Source organism: Chaetura pelagica, unplaced genomic scaffold, assembly GCF_000747805.2.
Source record: "Chaetura pelagica isolate M959 unplaced genomic scaffold, ChaPel_1.0 scaffold386, whole genome shotgun sequence".
Lineage (NCBI taxonomy): Eukaryota > Metazoa > Chordata > Aves > Apodiformes > Apodidae > Chaetura > Chaetura pelagica.
In genome coordinates, this window is record NW_009953703.1 from 2582966 (window position 1) to 2589138 (window position 6173).

A 6173-nucleotide genomic window follows, 5' to 3' on the forward strand; every position below is an offset into this window, starting at 1 on the left:
AGAGAGGAGTATGATCAAAGATTGTTTGCAATGTCTGTGCTGACTGGAGTGGACGTTCCTTCGCTGTGAACGCAGGGCCACGCTTTGCTGTGTTTGGAGAGACTTTAAGAAAACCACAGATCACCAGCACCAGTGTGTGATGGGCAAGGTAAGCTGGGGTGCTGACTTGTCTGTAAAAGCCTATGGAATGTACACAATGGGCAGAAATTACTGCAGATGCTGAAAGCTCTGTGAAAGCTCTGCAGGGAGCTCGACTCAAATTTGTAGATGAGTCATTAAGTGTGCCTGGGATGATCCCATAGAAACTCCAAACCATACTTCTATTTTGGCATAAAATGTATAGAAACTTTTCTTTGGATAGAAGGGCCTTTAATTTTTAGCTGGTGGAAAAAAAAACCCACCCCCCCCCTATTTTTTTGCATACACGTATCAGTCCTTTGTTACTGAGGTACCGTATCAGTAGCAGACACTGCAGTGATAGTAGCAAGAGATACCCAGGTGTGCATATGTGCATTTGTAGTAAGAGTACATTAAAATAATTTCCTAGTTTGGCTAGGGTTACAAAGCCAAACTTTGTGACTGTTTTTGCAGTGAAGTGGTACACTTTACGGAGAGTTTCAGGTCACAATGGCTGAGGTTGAAAGGGGCCTCTGGAGATGCTTGTAGTCCAATCCTACTGCTCAGTGCAGGGTTGATGGAGCAGGTTGCTCAGGGCCTTTTCATTTGGCTTTGAGTATCACCAAGAATGGAGACTCTAGGCAACATGTTCCAGTGTCCAACCACTCTGGTAGTATAAATGTGATGTTAGAACTGACTGTCAAGTTGTGCCCATTGCCTCTTGGCCTGTAACTTTTAACAGTGAAGAGTCTGGCTTTGTCTTCCTTACTGCCCCTGTCAGGTATACACAGATAAAATTCTGCCTGAACCTGCACTTTGATCATGGAGTGGCATATGTTTTGTGGTCAAGTGATGTAATTCTCACCCTTCTCTTGGCTGATACAGAGCAGCAAAAACATAGGAGCTAAAGGCTGTAAAATGTTGTTTGAATCACTAGACAGTCCACTGCTATTTTTCAGTATCCTTAGCTTTATTCCAGTAGCCTGACTTCAGAGAGTTGGTATAAACTTAATAGAAGCAAAGAGAAATTAGATCCTATAGCAAAATTCTTTATTAAATTCTGTAGGTTTAATGTCAAATAACAATTACAGAACATTATGCCAGCAGAAGAAAAATCTAACATCACAGCAATCTTCAAAGGCCAAACAGTTAACAGTCCCATTTTGAGGAATACCGGTTGGTCCTTGTGCCAAAAATCCACAGCAACTTCATGTTAAAAGTATCTTGCAGAATAAAGGTGAGAGCCCTGGCATATAAACTCAGGCTGGATTTATGGAATTCCATGATGTGTATTAAATCTTCTCAGATTAAGGTAGTGTCTCCAACAAAGCTGCAAAGTGAATACAAGTTTTTATTTAGCATGAAATGAAACTTGGGGTCATGGTCATAGGCAGAGAAAGAATGGGGTTTTTTTTTCTAGGATATACAGATAATTAAAAAATGTCAGAATTACAAAACCTCCCCCTTATGTATGTGTCTTCTAAGCAGAGCTACCATCTTTTGTTAGTCTTGAGGTCTCCAATATTAAAGTTATTAGTTATTTGCAGTTTAAATGTCATGTTTAGTCCAGCTAATTACAGTAAAATTAGTCTCCAACTTAAAAAGGTTTGTAAAACTTTAACCCGAGTTTTTAATCAAAATGTGAATGCACATTTTTGCTTTTATAGACCTAGACTTGGAGAATAAGGTGGTTGCTCAAGGCCATTTCAGGAATTAAGCTGTTTCAGCCTAATCCTGCTGAGGAGCAGGGGAGCAGCCAGCACATCCCTGCCCACTGCTCAGCGCTTTGGGCACGCAGCTGGGACCAGGCTAGCAGAATGGTCCAGAGACAACTCGAGTTTGCATATTCCTTACTTGATGAGATCATAGGCTTTCATATAAAAATCCAGGTAATTCAGATACCTGATATCAGGTATCTAATGAGAAACAATCTTGAAAACCTTTATTTTCAGTGAACAGTGACTCAAGAGAGGAGGGTCACACTCAATTAATTTGTTATAATACTTGAGCAGGGCCCTACTCTTTTAAAGGGAGTACAGTCTTAATTTCTAAAGGCAGTGAAAAGTATGCAGGCTGCCAAGTAGCAGGTATGGCTGCTTTGCTGTGATGCTAAGATTTGGAGCTTAAATTTGAGAACCTGAAAACATACTGTCCTGTCAGTGTATGGGGTACCTAATATTTATTTTATGCAGCAATACTGAAACCTCTGAGCTGTTGCTCAAACCTCAGGAAACAGGAAGCTCCTTACACATCTCATCCAGCTACTCAACACTTGTCTTGAGCCCATAAACAGCAATATGATGTAATAATTTACATCTCACTATACGTGCATCATGCTTTCTTCTTAAGGAATCAGGCACTGAGTGCAGAAAACCCGAGTCCTTTGAGATTATTTGGGTTCAAAATCAGTGCTTTTTCACAAAGTTCGGCAGGAACTGGTGCCATGTTCTACAACCCTCCTATCAAAACTCTGGTTCTTGCACATAAGTGGGAAAGAACAAGAGTTGTAAGGCAGGGTTCCAGTACTCACAGCAGAGAGCCTTTTCTCCCCTACTTGCCATGGGCACCCACCACGATGAGGCAGCTTCAGAAACTGAATTTTAAAGGTGTTGTCATAGAATACACTCTCTGAACTATGGTAAGAAAAATGGTGCCATTATAAGTGCAGGAATATAGAGGAACCAAACCCGAATAGTGAAACTTTAAGGTTAAAAAGTAGATTTTGCTAAATCCACCTCAGGAGATGCCAGAAAAATAGTAATTCCCAGTAGCAATGTGGGAGAACACTCCTGGCAGGTGTTTTTTTTTTTTTTTTTAAGAGGTGTAAGGAATTAAGCATTTCAGAAGAAGGAGGAAGTAATTAGCTAGTTCAGTTTGGCATCACTTCCAAGCCTTTTGAATTTATTTTTAGAACTCATTATGGGAATGTTCACTTAAATCCTCATTAAAGAAAGGTAACAAAGTGTTTGCTCAATCCCTTTCACTGCCAAAGGACTGGTATTGTCTTGTAACCCGCCCCTTTCTCCCCACTCCCATTGCTGAAAGGAAGTAATTTAAAAAATTTAAAAAATTAAGCATGGCCAGCCCCTAGGCAACAAAATTACAGGGTACAGGGTCAGATGCTCACACCAGAATAAGGGAGCAGCTTAAGATGGCAAACATTTCTAGACTTGGCTTTTCAGGTATCAAAATCCTGATCACCCTAACGTAAAGGACGCAAAGGAAACAAATCAGACTTCAGACTTTAAAGCATTCCCCTATTTGATTGATTTGATGAAAAATACAATACTTAAATGGGATCTTCTTTGTGTTTACAAATGAAGTTGGACAATTAAACATAGGAAAATGGGATAATTTCTGCACAATAGAGGTGAGGTAGGGAATTTTATTGAAAATACTTTTTTTTTTTTTACAAGTTCTTAGAAATAAAGTTGGTTTTGCTAATCTCACACAAATGGCTGTACCTCAGAAATTCAACTCTATGCTACTATGACACATTAATATTTACAGTAAGCCAAAAGAATATACAGAACTGCCATTTTATGCAAATACCCAAGTATCAGATCACAGTGAGATACAGGACTTCAGCATTCCCACCATTAGGAACAGATTAGGATTCAATGTATGCAAGGATCTCAGTATTCTACAAACCTCATATCTCACAAAAAGGAAAGATGTTTTGTGTTTTTTTTTTAATAGTGTCATAGCAAAGTCTCCACTACAGTGTCATTTTACAAATTACATAATGTACGTACTCAAATTTGTAAAAAAACCCAAAAAAACCTGTAATCAAAGTGATGAACAGAGTAGTAGTGTTGTCTATTAGCCTTTTATTGCATGTATTCAGTCCTTCACTTGTGAGGCTGATCACAAATTTTCATTCATTTTGAGCACCTCAGCCAGGCTGCAATTCACACAATTCACTGATCTTGCCCTGGGTTTTAGTCAGGGAAAATTAATGGCATTTTGTTGCATATCCTCTCCCTCCTCCTCAGCCCCTACTATCACCACACAATTTATTTTCAGACACAAGGACACATACAGTTTGACTTATTTACAATTACATTGAAAACCAAAACCAATGAGTTTTATGGACATCCTTTACAGAGAAACCAAAAATTACTGTTTGGATCTCAATGTAGCATAGCAACATTTTGTCCACAATATTTCACAATTTCCCAGAATCAAAATGGGAAATACTTCTTTTGAAACAGCACCTTAGGATGAAGACCTATGATCTTTTCCAATTTATATATTAGACAGGCACTAGTTAACCATCCAGACATTTTAACTCCCAAGTTATGACAGCAATTGCTATATTTACAGTACAATATATTGCTTATCCAGAGTGGCTGTATAAGATGCATTTCATGGCACAACTACTTAAACAGACGCAAAGAAAAAAAGTACTGTAGTGCTTCAAAGAAAAATTAAGATATTTTACTGCTATTTCATTTGTCTGCCCACACTATAGTTCAGGACAGTGTATAATGCAGATTACATTTGTTAAAAATCAGACCCAAGAGTAACACTGAGATGGAAAGACTATAAAAGGATAGAAAATAGTCAACGATGCAGAAGTATGTAACAAAGTTACATTCCAAATGTAGAAAAATAACCAAGTCATTAGGGGTAAGACAGAGTTGGATTTTGTACATGGGCCAAGATTGAAGCTTAGATTTAGCAGAAAATGCAATCAGGTTTCTATTTAAATATTCCTTAAGTGTTAAAAAAAAAATATCCATAGTTCAAATAAAACTTATTCAAGTAATTACAAGCGTTTGCATTACTGGAAACAGAGTATTACATAGTAATTGATATACCTGTAGTTACATAATACAGCAACTACCAAGGGGTAGATATCAAAACAGTTGGATCATTTAAAGCACAGGTGAGTAATGCAACTGAAAGGGCCAAGCTTCAGACTTCAGCTCTGAGACTTGCAGGATTATACCAGCGCTAAGGGAATGAGGTGGCTTAGCTAAAGGTTACTTCACATCATGATCACTTCTCAGTTAAAAGAAGTCACTGAAAAACTGGCTGCTGCTACTATATACTGAGTGCGTGCTGAGGTACTTCATAGCTTATGTATAGTTGGGAGTAACAACCCAGAGAGTCAGTCCACTGCTATCCAGGCTGCTAAGCTGTAGTATTGGCTTTGAGAACACAAGAACATTCACACCTGCCATTTCTTCTCCAGAGCAAAACAGCCTGGAAACAGCACCCAGGCCACCCCACGGACACGGACAGATAAAGTGGATGCTAGTGGCTTAACTGGGAGACTGAGTTTTTGTTTTTTTTTTCAACCACCACAGAGCTGAAAAAACAGAGTATCTTCCAATTTGGTAACTAATGACAAGTACAATGCACAGAATCAATGAGAACTATTTTATTGTTGGAATATAAAGTTGGGATATTGATAGTTTTATTTACTGTGAGGACTGCGGTCACCTGTAAAAGAAATATGGCATCACACACCAGTACACTTTTGGATTTCAGAACGTGGGCATTACTCTGAAATGGTAATGGAAACAGTGAGCCCTGCTTACTATTAAAATAAATAATGACTTTTTGTTTTTAAAAAAAGAGGATTTTCCCACAATGACAGTTATGAATTGCAGTTCAGTCACATTAACCTACATAACCATTACTAACAGCTCTGTGTCTATTTTACTGCATCAAGCCAATAAACATTTAAATGCACTTCACATCAAAAGAATATGTAAACTTTTATTTTAATTCCTTTTTCCTTCAGAACACTAGGGACATTTCCAAGGTCTGGCCATAACAAGCAAGCAGAGGCCTACCCAATTTCCTGCCTCCCTGGTAATATTGTCCAGTGCTGACCCTACATGGTACTGGATACCTTCTCTAGGGCAGTGTCCCTTTTAAGCGGCTTCCAATAAGGCCTACAGTTTAAAGATAAACAAGACAAAGTGCCATCTTTGTTTGGATAACTGATGGACTCTGGCAAGATTAAAATAAAGTTATGTGTATTCTGTTATACTTACAAGCAGCTCCGATCCTGAGTATTTATGGTATATCTAAACATACAA